Here is a 16659-nt window from a genome sequence, read left to right on the forward strand (position 1 = left end):
AGAAGAAATGGAGTAGCTCTCACAGTCAACAAAAGAGTCTGAAATGCAGTACTCGGGTGCAATCTCAAAAACAACTGAAGAATACCAGTTTGTTTCCAAGGCAAACCATTCAGTACCACAGTAATCCAAGTCTATGCTTCAACCACTGATGCTGAAGAAATCGAAGTTGAACAGTTCTGTGAAGACCTATAAGACCCTCCTGAACTAACAACAACAAAAAGATATCCTTTTCATCATAGGGGATTGGAATGCCAAAGTGGGAAGTCAAGAGATACCTGGAGTAACAAGCAAGTTTGGCCTTGAGTACAAAATGAAGCAGGGCAAAGGCTAACAGAGTTTTGTCAAGAGAAGACATTGGTTATAGCAAACACTATTTTCCACCAACACAAGAGATGATTCTACACATGATCATCATCATATGGTAATACGGAAGCCAAACTGATTATATTCTTTGCAGACAAAGATGGAGAAGCTCTCTACAGTCAGCAAAAGTGAGTCCTGGAGCTGACTATTGCTCATATCATCAGCTCCTTATTGCCAAATTCAGGCTTAAATTGAAGAAAGCAGGGAGGACCACTAGGCCATTCAGGTCTGCCCTAAATAAAATCCCTTATGATTATACAGTGGAGGTGACAAAGAGATTCAAGGAATTAGATCTGGTAGACAGAGTGCCTGAAGAACTGTAGACAAAGGTTCTAACATTGCACAGGAGGCAGAGACTAAAACCATCCCAAATATAAAGAAATGCAACAAGGTTAAGTGTTTGTCTGAGGAGGATTTACAAATAGCTGAGGAAAGAAGAGAAGTAAAAAGCAAGGGAGAAAGTGAAAGATATATCTAACTGAATGCAGAGATCCAGAAAATAGCAAGGAGAAATAAGAAGGCCTTCTTCGATGAACAATGCAAAGAAGTAGAGGAAAACAATAGAATGGGAAAGACAGAGATCTCTTTTCAGGAAAATTAGAGCTATCAAGGTAACATTTCATTTAGTGATGGACACAATAAAGGATAGAAATGGTAAGGCTCTAACAGAAGCAGAAGAGATTAAGAAGAGGTTGAAAAAATACGCAGAAGAACTATACAAAAAAGGTCTTAATGACCCAGATAACCATAATGGTGTGGTCACTCATTTAGTGAGTGGACTGTGAAATCAAGTAGGCATTAAGAAGCATAACTAAAACAAAGCTAGTGGAGGTGATGGAATTCCAGCTGAGCTATTTCATCTCCTAAAAGATGATGCTGTTAAAGTGCTGTACTCAATATACCAGCAAATTTGAAAAACTCAGCAGCAGCCACAGAATTGGAAAAGGTCAGTTTTCATTCCAATCCCAAATATGGGCAGTGCCAAAGAATTTTCAGACTATTGTACAATTGTGTTCATTTCTCATGCTAGTAAGGTTATGCTCAAAATTCTTCAAGTCAGACTTCAAAGTATGTGAATCCAGAGTTTCCAGATGTACAAGATGGATTTTGTAAAGGTAGAGGAACCAGAAATCAAATTGCCAACATCTTTGGCTCATAGACAAAGCAAGGGAATTCAAGAAAAATGTCTATGTCTGCTTCATTGACTACATGAAAGCCTTTAACTCTATGAATCACAACAAAGTGTCGAAAATTCTTGAAGAGATGAGAATACCAGACCACCTTATCTGTCTCCTGAGAAATCTGTATGTGGGTCAAAGAACAACAGTCAGAACCATATATAGAACAACTGACAGGTTCAAAATTGGGAAAGGAGTACATCAAGACTGTATACGTCACCCTGTTTATTTAACTTATATGCAGAGTACATCATGCAAAATGCTGGGCTGGATGAAGCTGGGATAAAGGCTTCAGGGAGAAATATCAACAGCCTCAGGTATGCAGATGATACCACTCTAATGGTAGAAAGTGAAGAAGAACTAAAGAGCCTCTAGATGACGGTGAAAGAGGAGAGTGAAAAGGCTGGCTTAAAACATTCATAAAACTAAGACCGTGGCATCTGGTCCCATCACTTCATGGCAAATAGAAGGAGAAAAAGTAGAAGCAGTAACAATTTTATATCTTGGGATCCAAAAATCACTGCAGACGGTGACTGCAGTCATGCAATTAAGAGAAGTCTGCTCCTTGGAAGGAAGTGAAGTAAAGTGAAAGTAGCTCAGACTCTTTGTGACCCCATGGACTATACAGTCCATGGAATTCTCCAGACCGGAATGCTGGAGTGGGTAGCCTTTTTGTTCTCCAGAGGATCTTCCCAACCCAGGGATTGAACCCAGATCTCCCACATTACAGGTGGATTCTTTACAAGCTGAGCCACAGGGAAGTCCCCTTGGAAGGAAAGTGATAACAAACATAGAAAGCATATTATAAGCAGAGACATCACTTTGCTGACAAAGATCCTTATAGTCAAACTATAGTATTTCCAGTAGTCATATATGGATGTGGACCATAAAGAAAGCTGAGCACTAAAGAATTGATGCTTTTGAACTCTGGTATTGGAGGAGACTTTTGGACTGCAAGGAGATCAAACCAGTCAATGCTAAAGGAAATCAGTCCTGAAAATTCGTTGGAGAGACTGATGCTGACCACTTGATACAAACAGCTGACTCATTGGAAAAGATCCCAATGCTGGGAAACTTGAAGGCAAAAGGAGAAGAAGGTGGCAGAAGATGCGATGGTTAGATAGCATTAGTGACTCAATGGAAATGAATTTGAGCAAACTTTGGGTGATAATGGAGGACAGAGGTGCCCGGCATGCCATGGGGTCACACATAGTCGGACATGACTTAGTGACTGAACAACAACAAATCTTAATTGGTGGTTCCCAAAGCTGACTGATCATCAGAATCACTTGGGGATGCTTTAAAAAATAGAAATGTCACACATTTAAGGATTGTGATTCAATATATGACAGAATGAGCCTCAATAATGTATATACTTAAGCCCCAAACCCCAGGGATTCTTACGATCCTTAGACATTTGCTGAAGACCCGCACTCATTCAGCAGTCCTCATACGGGGTAATAAACCAATTTTTCCAGCTTCACAGACCACTGAGACTGGTGAGTGGGCTGCGTGACCCAAAGGCAAACTCCAAGCATTAGTGCACTAGAGTGAAATAAACACTGGTTGAAGGTCAGAACACCTTATTCTGATTATCTATTGCTGCACAGCAAACCATTCCAAATCTCAGTGCCTTAAAATAGCACTTAATTTGCTTATAAATTGGCATTTGGGGCCGGGCTACACAGAAATGGCTGTTCTTGTTCCATGAGTTTTCAGCAGGAGGCCCTTGACTCTACATTTCCAAATTAGCCACAAAATCCTCAATGTCATCCAGGACTGTTGACTTCAGGGACCTCAGTTCCTCTTTATATGTTTCTCTATGGGGCTATTTAGGCTTCTTCACAGCATGGCATTTGTATTTGAAGAATCCATGTTCACACAGCAGGAAGTGGAAGCTGCTAGTCTCTTAAGACCTGGGTCCAGAAACTGGCACAATGTCACTTAGGCAGTTTTCTATTAGCTAAGCAGTCATAGACTCTAGATTCATGGGGAGGAGCTTAGTTCTCACTTACAGTAGGACAAGTGTCAAAGAATTGTAGCCATCTTAAATCTGCCATGGGGCTTCCCAGGTGGTCCCAGTGGTAAAGAACTCACCTCCATAGTCCTTGCTCTGCATTTTGAACCTCGGGTTTCTCACCTGTGAAATCAAAGAGTCAAACTGGATTATCTTTGGGGGCCCTGTCAGTCCCCAGAGGCTATGAATCACTGGTTCTAATGCACAATTCACTAATTGACAAACGGAGCTCACACTGTGAGTCCATGCCCTTCGTAGGCCTGTATAGCTGAACTCAGCCCAAAAGTCATGTAGAGCTTACAAGGCAGTTATGACTCTTGGCACCTAGGCTCCTTTGCACTTCTTGTTAAATTCACTGCTGTTTTTCTCCCCAAAGCCAACGTTGTATTCTAATTCCTAGAACTTGACAGGAGCCTCCCTGAAGGCTTCCTAACTGTCCACATCATTCTTGTCACATCTCTTGGGCTAAACTTGCTGAGTACACAAGAAATTTCAACAAGAGATTGACAAAACTCATGTGTACAATGAAGGGCTTCAAGAAGGGGACTATATTTCCAGAGAGTCTGGGTTCAGACATGCCTAACACCACATTCTAGGTGTGAGAACTTGAATAAAGTGACTTCATCATTTTAAATGTCATTTTTGTTTTCAAATGGTGATATAATAACACCTGCACTTGGTTTCTTTGAATTATCACCAAGAAAGCAATCAACTCAGCCAGCTTTATTTGTGAAACAACAAAATAGGAGCTTACTTCTCTTAAACAAACAAAAAAGCACCTACTCCACTACCCCATAGAGTGTTGCAAGTGTTACTTGAGACAATACATATAAAGCACATAGTTCAGAGCCTGATCTATAGCAGGCACTCAATAAATATTAGTCATTATTTTTATTGTCAAAATGCAATAGTTTTCAGAGTCAGAGAAAATAAATCTTGCTGGAGCAAGTAAGATTTGGCTCAGAATTGCTAACCTGCAGTAAGCTTGAGCACTGACAACTGGCCTTCCCAGAAAGGAAAAGAAAAGATGAGCGCTGCACACATCTCACTCCTGCTCACTCAGGATGGAGGTAGGAGTTCCACTTTAGCTGAAAACTGCTGGGCAGCCATTTACTGATCCCAGTGTTGACAATCATCTCACATCCTGGGCTGCCCAGAGCCTGGAGGTATTTCGTGAGTATCTCAAGTATTTCCCATGAGCCTAACACCTAACATGTGACTTCCCTGGTGGCTCAGATGGTAAAGTGTCTGCCTACAATGCGGGAGACCCGGTTTTGATCCTGGGTTGGGAAGATCCTCTGGAGAAGGAAATGGCAGCCCGTTCCAGTATTCTTGTCTGGAAAATCCCATGGACAGAGGAGCCTAGTAGGCTACAGTCCGTGGGGTCACAAAGAGTCGGACACAGCTGAGCGACTAAACTTAAAAAAACTCCCATGAGCCTACCAGGAGCTAGCTATAGCAGTGAACAGTCAAGGACTCTGCCCTAACAGAAAGCACATACTACCACGTTTGAAAGGAACGCTTTTTGAATGCCCTTGGCTGAGTTATTCTGGTCCTCTCTGACCTTCAGTCCTACTTTCTAGAATCTGCAACTTTCTCTGATAACTGAAATCTGGCTTTGCAGCCTCTTAGGAGTAGAGGCTCAAGATTGAAAGGGAAAGACTAGGTACACCCTGACAACCCTTTTATGGCCATATGGGAATATTTTGGTGATACAGTAGAGTGTAATTCCTCAGTGGTTTTTTTTTTCCCCTTCAGTTTTATTATAAAACATTCAGCTTATTTCTGAAGGAATGCAAAATGCAAACAAGACACCCTTGTTTATTTTACCAGTGCTATACTATGGTGCTGAGTTTAGCAAGGCAGTTGACTTGACAACATCATCACTGACACTTTTGGAAGGTGGCTGCAGGGCTCAAATGCTTCCTAAATAAGAAAGAAAAGCTATGTCAAGCAGGGGGAAGAAACTCGAGCACGAAAGAGCCAGGCTACAGGAAACAGTCTAGTGCTCCGGTGGGTGACAATTAGCAAAGGATGGACACCTGCCTGCCCTGTCACAGCCATATCCACAGGAGTCCCTGAAGAAGTTCATCCTGTGGCCCTTCTCATTCATGTCTTGCATGGGACCCTCCGGCCCTTGCAGCTCCATAACCTTCCCCAGGATTGCTTTTCCCAGGCCACTTCTGTGTTTGCTGCGATCACTCCTGCAGTCACTTTGCTGGTGTGCGTGCTTAGTTGCTCAGTTATGTCCAACTCTTTGTGACCGTATGGACTGTAGCCCACCTGGCTCCTCTGTCCATGTAATTCTCCAGACAAGAATACTGGAGTGGCTTGCCATGCCCTCCTCCAGGGGAGCTTCTCAACCCAGGGATCGAACTCCGGTCTCCCACATTGTGGGCAGATTCCTTACCATCTGAACCACCAGATTCTAATTAAAGGTATGCAATCCAGGCCTCTGCCCTAAACCATCTATCTGGAGGCCTCCTGGACACTGCCACCAAAAGTCCCACCACCCTTTAAACTCAGTGTAATGGATTGAACTTCATCTTCCCCAAATATGTGTTGAAATCCTAACTCCCCACATCTCTCTATATGACCTTATTTGGATACAGGATCTTTGCAGGTATAATCAGATTAATACGAGGCTGGTAGGGTGGATCCTAATCAATATGGCCAGTCTTTATAATAAAAGAAAAATGCTGTATGGAAACAGAGACACACAGGGAGAAGTTCATGGGTGGCAGAGGCAGAGACTCAAGCCGAAAGCCCAGTAACTGTGAAGATTGAGAGAAACCACCAGGAAGCTAGGAAGAGGCAAGAAAAGAAGAACTCTCCGCTACAGCCTTCAGAGGGAGCATGGCCCTGCTGACATCTTGATTTTGGCCTTCCAGCCTCCAGAGCTGTAAGAGAATAAATTCCTATTGATTTGAGCCATGCAGTTTTTAGAACTTAAGCCCTAGGAAATGAATACCCTGTACACGGGCCAGACTGAATTTGTTTCCTACCTTTCTTATATATGCGTCTACTCTGATGTTTCTTATTGTAATATTTCTGAAGTTGCCAAATCAGAAATTTGAGGCATCATTTGGACTTTTGGCTACTACAGCACTTAACCATCAAGCACTTAACCTCCTTAGTACTTCACCAATCCCTCCTATTTGAAGCGTAGTCTCTGCTATGGTTCAGCCCAGATTACTTCTCTAGTAGAAGGTTGTGGTGGGCTTCTCTCATAGCTCAGTTGGTAAAGAATCTGCATGCAATGCAGGAGGCCCCGGTTCAATTTCTAGGTTGAGAAGATCCACTGGAGAAAGGATAGGCTACCCACTTCAGTATTCTTGGACTTCCCTTGTGGTTCAGCTGGTAAAGAATCCACCTGCAATATGGGAGGCCTGAGTTTGATCCCTGGGTTGGGAAGATCCCCTGGGGAAGGGAAAGGCTACCCATTCCAGTATTCTGTCCTGGAGAATTCCATAGACTGATATAGTCCACAGGGTCGCAAAGAGTTGGACACAACTGAACAACTTCCACTTTCAGAAGGTTGTAGTAACCTCCTTTCTGTTGCACTCTTGGCCAGTCTCCCTTTATTTGATAATCATCTCCTGCCCCAAACTTCAAATCTTATCAGGTATGATCTAAAACTTCTCATATCATGCTGTTGTTGCTGCTGCTGCTAAGTCGCTTCAGTCGTATCCAACTCTGTGTAACCCCATAGATGGCAGCCCACCAGGCTCCCCCACCCCTGGGATTCTCCAGGCAAGAATACTGGAGTGGGTTGCCATTTCCTTTACCAGTGCATGAAAGTGAAAAGTGAAAGTGAAGTCGCTCAGTTGTGTCCAACTCTTAGCAACCCCATGGACTGCAGCCTACCAAGCTCCTCCGTCCATGGGATTTTCCAAGCAAGAGTACTGGAGTGGGGTGCCATTGCCTTCTCCTCTCATATCATACCCCTTCTTAAAGTCTTCCTCAGTAATTCCCCATGTAATCTCTAAAGTCATGGTCATGGCTAAGCAGGGAACTTCATTAACAATTTGGTTCCAATAAAACTGCCTCCATTTATGACCTTTCATATACTTCTTTTCCCAACCTTGAACTTTACACTCAAGCAATGCTAAATCTATTGAGGTTTTTCAGACTATGTTATGCTCTTTTATGCCCTTGCCGGAGCTTGTCCTTGTGCGAGGAAAATCACGCCATCCTCTTATTTTCCTAGTAAATGTCTATTTATACTTTAGATCTCTAATTTAATGTTTCCTCATTGGTGAAATCTTCCAGACTTTCTCTGGGCAATTCTAGGTAGCTTATGATCCTTCTGTCCTATAACAATAATCATTCTTTTCTATTATAACTGTGCTGTTTACATGCCTGTCTCTCCACTATGCAATTTTGAGGGCACAGACTATGTTTTCTTCTTTGTATCTCTAATGCTTGACATTCATTCATTAATTTTGCTCGTCTTTCCTTTATTCATTCAGCAAACTTTTATTGTATTTATTACCCACAATGAACTGGACAAGGCACTGCGGGCACCATGAAAAAAGCTATTTCTCCCTTTATGGTACCTACCATCCAGTGGGGATAAAACGAAACCAACAGACAATTACAGCAATCCCATTAGGGACATAGGCACAAGGAGCTGTAGGAATGGTTAGGTGGGTACTTAAGCCAGTTTCAGGGATTCCCATGGGAAGTGAGATCCAGGTATGCAGAGAGGGAAGAATACTGCCAAGAAGGCTCCTGGTCCTGCACAGTTGGGGAACAGAGGAGAAACAGCAAAATAAAGGGGGGGAAAGGCTGTTATTGTATGCAGACATCAGATCCCACAGGCTTTGTGTGTCCATTAAAGAACTTTAACCTGAGATTCCAGTGAGTCACAAAAATGTTTTAAGCACTTTGTCTTTTTTTTCCCCTTGAAAATTGCCTTTAACCAATTGCTTTTAATTAAAAAAGCAAAAACATGATTCTTCTAAAAAGCAAAACAACTCAAGGTATAGAAAGGGTAAGTTAAAAATCACTCTATTATTCTTATTCCCTGAGGCAATTTATGCTGTTAAGCCATGCTTCTCCAAAATGTTATAAATATAAACACAGAATAGGCATGAGTATTGTGTTTTATTTGCTTACCAGTTTTTCTATAAAAATGCAATTATGGTATGTACATTTAAAAACAACTTGCTTTTGCACTTAACACAGTAACATTTCTCCATGTGAATATGTTGATAAATCTAATTTACTTTTTCTTTGTGATAGTCACGTAACATCCTACAGCATGGAGGCACAGTGTTCATTTGGCCATTTATCATTGACAGATTCTGGTGCATTGTCCAGTATTTTGCCACAGCAAACAGTGCTTCCATAAGTACCCCTGTCATACATTCTTAGGTATAAGTACTTTCATATCTCACTGGAAGAACAGCTTAAAGTGGGGTTGCTGAAACCATGTGACCAACAAGGGATTAACCTCCAAAATATAAACAGCTCATACAGCTCAATATAAAAAAGACCAACAACTGAATCAAAAAATGCACAGATCTAAATAAACTTTCTTCAAAGAAGACTTACAGATAAACAGCAGGTTATGAAAAGATGTTCAACATTGCTAGTTACTAGAGACGTGCAAATCAAAATTACAGTAAGTTATCACCTCACACAGGTCAGAATGGCTATCATCAAAAAGTCTACAGTAGTAAATGCTAGAGAGGGTATGGAGAAAAAGAAATCCTCTTACACTGTTGGTAGGAATGTAAATTGGTTCAGTCACTGTGGAGAACAGTATGGAGGTTCCTTAAAAAACTGAAAACAGACTACCATGTGAGCCTGCAAGCCCACTCCTTGGCATGTATCCAGAGGAAACCATAATAATTTGAAATTGCACCCCAGTGTTCATTGAAGTACTATCATAATGACCAAGACATGGAAGCAACCTAAAAGTCCATTGACAGATGAGTGGATAAAGAAGATATCACACACACACACACACACACACACACACACACACAGTGGAATATTACTCAGCCATAAAAATGAAATAATGCCATTTGTAGCAATATGGCTCAACCTAGAGATTATTATACTAAGTGAAGTAAATCCAACAAAGAAAGACAAATAAATGATATTACTTGTATGTGGAAAAATTATGCAAATAAATTTATATAACAGGACAGAAATAGATCCACAGACATAGGAAACAAACTTATGGTTACCAATGGGGAAAGCAGGGGGAGGGATGAATTAGAAGTTTGGAATTAACATATACACACCCATATGTGTGAGTGTTTAGTTGCTCAGTCATGTCCAACTCTGCAACCCCATGGACTGTAGCCTACAGGCTCCTCTGTCCATGGGGATTCTCCAGGCAAGAATACTGGAGTGGGTTGCCATTCCCTCCTCCAGAGGATCTTCCCAACCTAGGGAAAGAAACCAGGTCACCCACATTGCAGGTGGATTCTTTACTATCTGGGCCACCAGGGAAGCCCCTTCTTCTCCATAAGTGTTAGTCACTCGGTTGTGTCCAACTCTTTGCAACCCCAAGGACTGTAGCCCACCAGGCTCCTCTATCCAAGGGATTTCCCAGGCAAGAATGCTAAAGTGGGTTGCCATTTCCTTCTCCAACATATTACTATGTATAAAATAAATAACCAACCAGGGCCTACTGTATAGCACAGAGAACTATGTTCAATATTTTGTAACAACCTATAAGGGAAAAGAATCTGAAAAATAAAACATATATATGTATATATATATAAAACTGAATCACTTTCCTGTACACCTGAAACTAATGCAGCATAAATCAACTATACTTCAATAAACAAATAAAACTTACATAATGGATTCAATGGTATCAAATGATTAAAGCAAAAAATAGGGTTGCTGAGTCTGTGGACTTTAATAAACATTACCAGATTAGTTTTCCCTGGAGCTTTCAACAGTTCACAGTCCTACCAGCAAGGTATACTAAGTGCTCATTCCCCTGCATTCCCTCTAGCACAAGATGTCACTGGTCTTTTTAATTTTTGCCAGGGTGATGAATAAATGATTAATTTTTTTGTTTTGGCCACACTGTGTGGCTTGTGGAACCTCACTTCCTCATCCAGGGAACAAACCTGGGCCACAGGTGCGAAAGATCCAAACCCTAACCATTAGACCACCAAGGAACTCTCTAAATAATTAAATTTACCATGCTGCTCTCCAGCACAAATCACTGTGGCCTCCTTTTCAAAGGCACTGCTGATGGCAGGAAGAAGAGGATAAAGTCAGAAACAAGATGTTATGAGTAGAACTGTGTCTCCCTAAAATTCATGTACTAAAGTCTAACCCCCAGTACCTTAGAATGTGACCTTATTGGGAAATAGGGTCACTGTAGATATAATCAGTTAAGTCATTAAAGTCCATTCAATATGACTGGTACCCTTATTAAAAGGGAAAATTTAGACCCAGAGACACACACACACAGGGAGAATGCCATGTGAAAATGAAGACAGAGATTCGCTTAGTCATGTCTGACTGTTTGTAACACCACACACTGTAGCCTGCCAGGTTCCTCTGTCCATGGAATTCTCTAGGCAAGAATACTGGAGCGGGTTGCCATGCCCTTCTCCAGGGGATCTTCTCAACCCAGAGATTGAACCTGGGTCTCCTGCATTGCAGGCAGATTCTTTACCGTCTGAGCCACCAGGGAAGCCTGTTTAAAAGCCAACAGCACTGCTTTGGAGCCTGAGCAGTGCTCTTGGCTTTTAAACGGGCTTCCCTGGTGGCTCAGATGGGGCTATTCAAAGGTCTACAAGCAATAAATGCTGGAGAGGGTGTGGAGAAAAGGGAACCCTCTTACACTGTTGGTGGGAATGCAAACTAGTACAGCCACTATGGAGAACAGTGTGGAGATTCCTTAAAAAAACTGGAAATAGAACTGCCATATGACCCAGCAATCCCACTCCTGGGCATACACACTGAGGAAACCAGATCTGAAAGAGACACGTGCACCCCAATGTTCATTGTAGCACTGTTTACAATAGCCAGGACATGGGAGCAACCTAGATGCCCATCAGCAGATGAATGGATAAGAAAGCTGTGGTACATATACACAATGGAATATTACTCAGCCATTAAAAAGAATACATTTGAATCAGTTCTAATGAGATAGATAAAACTGGAGCCCATTACACAGAGTGAAGTAAGCCAGAAAGATAAACACCAATACAGTATACTAACGCATATATATGGAATTTAGAAAGTTGGTAACGATAACCCTATATGCAAGACAGAAAAAGAGACACAGATGTATAGAACAGACTTTTGGACTCTATGGGAGAAGGAGAGGGTGGGATGATCTGAGAGAATAGCATCGAAACATGTATATTATCAAGTGTGAAACAGATCGCCAGTCCAGGTTAGATGCATAAGACAAGTGCTCGGGGCTGGTGCACTGGGATGACCCAGAGGGATGGGATGGGGAGTGAGGTGGGAGGAGGGGTTCAGGATGGGGAACACATGTAAATCCATGGCTGATTCATGTCAATGTATGGCAAAAACCACTACAATATTGTAAAGTAATTAACCTCCAACTAATAAAAATAAATGGAAAAAAAAGTAAAAAAAAAAAGAATTTCTACACTAAAAAAGAAAAGCCAAGAGCAGCCAAAGATTATCAGCTAACCACCAGAAACCAGAAGAAAAATGGAACAGATTTCATATGAATCTGGAACAGATTCTCTCTCATAATCCTCAGAAGGAATTAATCCTCCTGACACGCTCATCCTGGATTTCTAGCCTCCAGAACTGTGAGACAACAAATTCCTACTGTTTAAGCCACCCAGGTGGTGCTCTGTTACAGCAGCCCTAGCAAACTAAGGTGCTCAGTTGTGTTGAGCTCTTTACAACCCCATGGATTATAGCCTGCCAGGCTCCTCTGTCCATGGGATTTTTACAGGCAAGGATACTGAAGTGGGTTGCCATTTCCTCCTCCAGGGGCTCTTCCTGACCCAGGGATCAAACCCTAGTCTCCTGCGTCTCCTGCATTGGCCGATGAATTCTTTATCACTGAGCCACCTGGGAAGCCCAGCAACAGCACACAGATGAAGGCAGACTGCCTCCCCACCTGAGCTTGTCTCTCTAATCTCACCTGGGATGGAAGCACCTCAGACTCTCTAATGCTACCCACTGCCTAGACCCCATGGAGAAGCAGGTTGAAAGCTGTGACTTCATAGGAGGCAGCAGAGGTTGAGGAGGCAGAGTGCTGTGCCCAAGCTTTAGAGATTCAGCAGGGGACAAGGAGTTAACAATCACTCTGTGAACCACCCAAACATGGCATGCTGAGGTTTCTGTGAATTATTCTCCATCGCCTCCCCACTGTCTTTTGGCCTCTACCACACAAGAATCCTTACTGTGAAATGTGCAAAGGTGACCTGTAGTTATTCATTGGTGCTGTGTCTAATCGTTCCTCCTGCCACCCTAGTACCTAGTCCAGGGCCTGCCTCACAGTAAGTGGTCAGCCTTCATTTACTGGATGGATAGATGGATGGATAGCTAGATCAATGAATGGAAGATCAAAGGATGGTGGGCAAACACATAAGTAGATTGTGGGGAGAGAGCAAATTGGCCAAGATAGTGTGTTCAGGCTCTCTCTCCCTACGTTTTGTAAATAATGACCATATAACAGCTGACTTCATTTATAGCACTGTGCACGCACATCCCGAGGTTTATATAACAGCTGAGATCACTTATAGCACTGCACATGAGTGTTATGAGGTTCCTGCTTGGTCACGGGTTGTGTGCTATACGTACATGTGAGATCCACCTAAAAAGTGTCAGCATTAATGCTGCATCAGGGCTGTGTCTGTGTGGTCAGCCATGAGAGCAGAGACTAAAGTGTGAACACCGCTACGGCTGCTGTGTCAGCCAGAGGAGAATAAACGTGTCTGCAGTTCAGCTCCTCAAGTCTCCTTCCAGCCTCTTAGCTCGCACCTTGCCTATCCTGGGTTCAGCAAACAGTGCGGACAGTGTGAATAGCAAGACAATTGGCATCACAAGCAGGATCAACGATACAGAGATCCTATGGGTTAAACTTTCTATGGTTAATGATTCCATAAAGCAGCTGCGATGTCATTACCACAAGGAGCTATTGGGAACGGAGTCAGCCATTGAGTCACTGTAGATTCCTGTTCTTGCTGCACAGACCCTACACTCATTTGCTCTAGGCTGAAAATTTCCCAGGTGTCAATCACCAAGCGAGGCTTCTAAGTTCCCTTTCATTAGTGTTTCCTCCTGGCAGCTCTTTATAACAGCTTCACCCAAAGGAGGTTGAAACAGCCTTTGGCAAATCTCTCTGGGATTCATAACCAACCCCCACCCCAAAATCTACCAAAAGTTTCAGACAAATCCCAGAGAAGAAACTATGTTTAAAAGCAAATCTCTCTCCCTGACACTTCAACACAGATTTCTTTTTAAAAAGAATAAGCTCATTTTGAAACAACTGTCCAAGGGAAGATAGGTGAATAAATAAAACAAAACCTGAGGCCTACATATCATTGTACTGCAGAAATTTCCACAGATTGGAACTGTACTAAGGAAGGCAATTTCCAGAGTAGAGGAGAGACTGAAAGAGACACTGGGGACTTGAAAGCTGGAAATAGCAAGAAAAGTGTCCGAGTTTGGCCCACTTGGGCAGTTAAAGAGAACCCCACCATTCATTAACCAGCCCTAAAACCTGCTAGGTGAAAAATAAATGAATTCATTAAATGCAGAAATAGGGAAGACCTGGAGGCTTAACCAAAGAAATCCCAACTTCCAGAAGAACAAAAGAGGTGTTGGGCACAAGTAGATTTATGACCAGGAGTAAGGGCTGACTCCCAAATGAGGCATCTCAGTTATACTGAACTGTCATTTTGGTTCAGCTATTTCTAGCTGTGCATGAAGGCACCTAGAGAGGGAAGTGTTTCTCAGAGTGTGGCTGGCCAGGATGGTTGGTGTGGCTTATCAATTCAAGTGGTCCAGATCTTTGGTCAAACCTGTGGGGAAGTCATTCGGGAAACACAGGGAGAAGTTTCAAGAAAATGATGAGCTCTTGGGAGAATTATGACTCCAGTTTCACGTTAGCAGCTGCCTGTGACAAATACAGCCTCAGGTTTGGCTTAAGAGAGGCAGCTCATCATACTTTATCAGTTCCTCTCCGATTTATCACCTGCTTACTGAGGACCAGCCATCTACAGGCAGGGCCCTCACTAGATACTGCACCTTCCAGCTTGACTTGCTAGTGCTTGCTTCTCTCATCCTCTCCAGGTTCCAGGTTCCTGGCTCTAGCTTCATCCTCTAACATAACTGCCTTTGGGCCGTGTAGACTCCCTTCAGATCTCCCCGTTCTTGAATAGTTGGGGCTCTGAACATTCCTGGCACCTGCTATTGTCTTGTGTAAAAAATAACTCCCCTGCCACTGCATTTAGCCCCAGGCCTAAACAATGACTGTGCTTTGAATAATGCATGCTGTTCTAGAGCCTGCACAAGAACAATGTGGACACAGATGAGAGAGTTCCTAACTCCACCTACATATTAGAGGACCTATCAGGAAAGGCCTTCTTACACAGAAGGCCTCTTACACAGAGGAGATGGTCAGACTTTCTCCAAGGGGAGCAGAGTGGGGGCTGAAGGTAACTCCAGAGAAGGAAGAAGCAGAGGAAACACTACAGAGACATGAAAGAGGATGCCAAATTAATAAGAAGCCCACCCACTCCCAAGGAAGTGAAGTGGTCACATTTACTCTGTGCCCTTGGCTTCTACCACTCTTTCTGTAAGGGACTGTAGGTGAGAATAATTTTCACTGTTACCTTATTGGCAAGCCTATCATTTTTCTAAACTTCAAATCTCACAAGGAGCCCTGCAAGATCCATTCCCAGCTGCCTTCTCCTTGTCATCCATCTTCCAAGATGGCTACTATTCTTGAGAGGCCACATAGGACAGTGTGAAGAGAATGAGTTGTAGGGTCTTGAAAAGTGGGTTTAAATCCCAATTCCTCTAATAGCTGTGTGACACTGGACTGCTCACTCCTCTGAGATACTTTCCTCATCTGTAAAATGGGGGGTGATAAACATCCACCGAATAGAGTGCTCGTGACAATAAGAAAGAACATGTGCAAAGTAAGCCCAAAAATGTTTGGCATATAACCCATGTTCAAAGATGTTAACTGTTGTTATCCCAGATTGTAAGATGTACTGTCTCATTCTCACCCTGTGAGCCCTCTGGTCCCCTCAGTGCCTGGTCCTACTGAGTAAAGGTAAGAAGTGGCTTAGTCACTGATGCAACATCCAGCACTCCATGACCTACATCCCTGCCTCAAAAACACTGGGTTCCCCATTCTGCATCTCCATGGGGACTAACCTTTATCCCGTGAAGCTTTAAAAACTAATTGCCACGAATGAACAAGCCTTTTGAACCTAAAATCAATTTCCTAAGTCAGAGAGGTCAGACTGTTGCACTATGTCCTTTTTCTTTTTGCCAGTTTGTTGTTCCATTGCCCCCTGGGTGCTCAGATGTGTGCATCTGGAGTAGGTACAGCCACTCCTGCCTTTCTGTTTCTTGGTCTTTCAGGCTCTCTTCATGCTTGTTGAGTCAGCGGCCCATGGGACATGTTCTCCTAGGCCACAGATCCAGGGGCTTGTACTTCTTGCCCTTATAGAATTTCTGTTTCTGAGTCTGGTTAATGATGGCGATGGCTTTATGAACAACTCGGATCTTGGAGAGTTTGGAAGCCATGCCACCTGTCACTTCAGCCACACGCAGCTGAGACAGCTCCACCTTTAGATCCTCCAGCTATTTCAGCAGCTCCTCCTTCTTCTTGCTGCAAAGGTCTCAAACCTTAGTCTTGGCCATGACTGTAGAGTCTTGTGGCACTGTTTTCAAACGCACTCCCAGAGGTCTGCTCTGAAAATCAGGGCCATAGACAGTTCCAGATCTTAAAGCATGTGAGACAGGCTTTTACTTTCAGGCAGAGTGACTTTGAGGCACCTCTTACTTTGAGGGATGTCTAAGGAAAATCTAAAAATTACATTTGCAGTTCCTTTCTTAAGTGAGAAGAGTGCCAACTTCTTATTGGTCTGTAGATTCTGACAGAAAACC

General features: G+C 42.9%; 1 pseudogene; it reads right to left on the bottom strand.

Moving 5' to 3' along the window:
* Window positions 1-16005: 16005 nt before the first annotated feature.
* On the bottom strand, window positions 16006-16413 carry LOC136163998 (large ribosomal subunit protein uL29-like; annotated as a pseudogene).
* Window positions 16414-16659: the final 246 nt, after the last annotated feature.

The sequence above is a fragment of the Muntiacus reevesi genome, chromosome 3, assembly GCF_963930625.1.
Source record: "Muntiacus reevesi chromosome 3, mMunRee1.1, whole genome shotgun sequence".
Lineage (NCBI taxonomy): Eukaryota > Metazoa > Chordata > Mammalia > Artiodactyla > Cervidae > Muntiacus > Muntiacus reevesi.